This window comes from Nannospalax galili, unplaced genomic scaffold (genome assembly GCF_000622305.1).
Source record: "Nannospalax galili isolate Female #2095 unplaced genomic scaffold, S.galili_v1.0 scaffold885, whole genome shotgun sequence".
Classification (NCBI taxonomy): domain Eukaryota; kingdom Metazoa; phylum Chordata; class Mammalia; order Rodentia; family Spalacidae; genus Nannospalax; species Nannospalax galili.
Window position 1 is genome coordinate 263,936 of NW_008354025.1, and position 3,657 is coordinate 267,592.

Genomic DNA, 3,657 nt, shown 5'->3' on the forward strand with positions numbered 1-3,657 from the left:
AAAGACTCACGCTACTAACACTAAGGTGTTGGTGCATGCATCTCTAATCTGTATGTATCTGATTATTACTAGTCATAATCGGTTGCACTTGGATCCTTGGTGCCTGTGTATGTCTATAAAGTCAGTTCACACTTCGCGCTCGTTCTTCGGACTTAGCTTATGTGCCCTATCTAAAAAGGGCTTTTTGACACCTGACATACTCCCTTTGTGTTTCAATTCCTGGATAGCCTCTCTGCAGGTTTATGTTTTATAATCATTAAGAAAATGAATTTTGGATCAGAAACCAGACTTTGCCACAAAATGACTGAATAGCCTTGGGCAATGAATCTGATAAAAATTAACACACAACATTTACTATGTAGAGGTAAGCTGTTCCAACTTCTTTACATGTGTATTAACTAATCTTTATAATTTATTTTGGGGCTTGTTTGTTTTGAAACTGTTTTGAAACTCTCACTATGTATCCTTGGCTAGACTGTAACTCACTATGTAAACCAGGCTAGCTGGAAATCTATGTGTATGTCTCTCCCTCCCAATTATTGAGATTAATGGAATTTGCTACCATGCCTTCCAGCTACATTACAACTCCAGGAGATAAATACCTAAAAGTGTAGCCCCTAATTTAAACTGCTGGCTGTACCATTACACGATTAGACAAGTTAGTTAACCTGTCTGTGCCTTAGGTTACTGAATATCTAAAATAAAGTAATATTAATCACTTCACATTGTAGAATTGTTTCATGTTGAGTAAATGATACAAATCAAGTACCTTTCTGTAGCTACTATTATCATCATTCTTTTTTTTATTTTTAAATGTTTATTTTGAGACAATGTCTCAGGCAGGCCAGGCCTACCTGTAACTTACTAAGTAGCTAAGGAGGATGACCTAGAACTTTGAATCCTCCTGCCTACAGCTCTTAGAGTGCTGCAATTACAGGGCTGTGTTTTGGTGCCTGGATTATATGGCTCTGGAGATCAAACCCAGGACTTTGTACGTGCTAGGCAAGTACTCTTAACAACTGAGCTATAGCTCCAACCCTTATTGTCCTCTTTAAATATATGATCATCCTCTATCAACTTACCTAAATGGCAAACTCCTTCAAACAAGGCAGTTTATTCTAATGGCAACTATATTGCTCTGTATAAAAAAGTTAATGGGGGACTGGGACTGTAGCTCAGTGGTAGGGTACTCTCCTAATACATGAAAAGGCCCTGGATTTTTATCTCAGCACCATAGAAAAGAGGGAAAATTTCACTGAATGTCTAAAGGTAATTTTGTACAAATGTAATCATTTCACCAACCTAATATTAAAGTGATAAGATCTGAGGCAGAAGGATTACTAACTAGTTCCAGGCCAACCTGGGCTACATAGCAAGTTCAAGGACAGTATGATCTAACATGTGGGAATATAATCTCAAAAACAACAAAGACACACACTCCTCGCCAAACAGAAGTGATAAACTCATTTACTCCAACCAAGTAACATACATCTTATAAATCTTTTTTTTCTGTCTTTATGAGACAGGTTATCCCTGTAGCCCCAGCTGACCTGGAACTTGCTATGTAGACCAGGCTGGCCTCCATCTCACAGATATCTGCCTGCCTCTGCCTCTAAGTTCTGGGATGAAAGGTAAACATCATCTCACCCAGCTTTCGTCTTTTCAAATTTGCTCTTTCAATCCTGTTTCTCTTTCTGTGTTTCATCCTTTTGTTTAAACTTCTTGGTTTTCATTAACACTCACATTGCACCTGTGCAGCTGCAGAGGCTGGAAGAGGGATTTGGATTCTCTGGAACTGGAGTTAAGGGTGGTTGTTAGCTACCATGTGGGTGCTGGGAACAGAACTTGAGTCCCCTGCAAGAGCAGCTAGTGCTCTTAAGCCCTGAGTCATCTGCAAGATTATTCTTATTCTTGGTTTAGTTATCATTAAATACAGATGATTGCTAAACCAGAATTTCCTATCTTAAATACAATCTTATAATTTTCCACCCCTAAAGCATTAAAGGTAACAAATTCAACACTAAATATTATCTTTCCACAATTCACTTTTTCACCTGTATTACTTATCTCAATTATTGGTGTTCCTCCAAAATCCACCCAGTGCTCCAAGCTAGAAACCTCAATCACTGTCAGTGCCTATCTTTGACTAAATCTCTGGACTCTATCTTTGACCTTGCTTCATTTCTACTGATACCTCCTTGTCTTGCTGAATGCCACCTCCTCCTCCTCGGTGCCCTTCCCTCCTTCCTTCTCTACTCTCCTCTGAAGTAAAAGCACAACTACTAGCAAATATATTTTTACAAATAAAAAATATGGACTGGAGAGATGGCTCAGTGGTTAAGAACACTGGCTGCCCTTGCAGAGGACCAGGACCCACATGATGGCTAACAACCACCCTTAACTCCAATTCCAAAGGATCCAAATACCTCTTCTGTACTCCATAGGCATTGAACGACATAGGTGCACTTACACACAGGAAATACACACATACACATAAAATAAAAAAAAATTATAAGTAAAAATTTTAAAATGTGTAAATCAGAAATACAACTATCTTCCTGTCATAGTTTACACCAATTGTCAACTTGGTGAGATCTAGAATCACCTTGGAGACAATTCTCTGGGCCTGTATGTGAGGGATTTTCTATACTAGGTTAATTGAGGTGTGGAGACCCACCCTAACTGCCACACTGAATAAAAGGAAAGAGTGAGCTGAACTTGGCAGTCATTGTGCTCTGTTTCCCGGTTGCAGATACAATGTGACCACTTGTCTCAAGCTGTCATGACTTACCCACCATGATGAACTGTACCTTTAAACTCTGAGCCAAAATACATCCTTTTTCTCTTAGGTTGCTTTTGTCAGTCATTTTATCACGACTTAATGAGAAAAGTAACTGATACTGATATACTTTCCCTCAGATCACTCATCATAGACAGCCTCGTGGCTTGTTGATGCCTATGAAATCATATCTATATATTAATTCAGAATCTTTGAATTTTTATTACATTTACTTACCATTTCTGTATGTGTTTGTGCATGTGTATGTGTGAAATTGTGTATGCAGATGTCACAGCACATGTGTGGAGGTCAAAATTCAGCCCGCAGGAATCGGTTCTCTCCTTCCATCCTATGGGTCTGGACTGGAGTTACCGACCATTGTTATCTGCCATGTGGGTGCTGGGATTCGAACCCAGGTCTTCTGCAAGAACAACCAGTGTTCTTAACCACTGAGCCATCTCTCCAGCCCAAAACTGACTTATTCTTACCTTTGAAAGTTCTTTACTGTAAATCTGTCTCTGAATGTATCTTTCTGCCCATTGTGTTTTCATAGTACTTTGCTACTTTCTAATAATGAATAGTAACACCCAGAGTTTAATAAATTTCCTGTACACTTGGCACTTTGTTAAACTCTGTACATAATCACATTTAGTCCTCACAAATTATGTGAGTTAGATATTATTAACTCCTATAGGTGAGATAACAACCTTATAAGGTTTTTTTTTTTTAAGCTTGCCCAAATTTACACAGCAAAAAGTCACTGAACCAACATTTGTGCTAGAGTCAAATGACAGAGCTCAAGGTCTTGGTATCTTGACCCTACCTTTGAGCTATATTGTTTACTCTTCAACAGCAGGAACAGGTTTTTATCTTTGTTT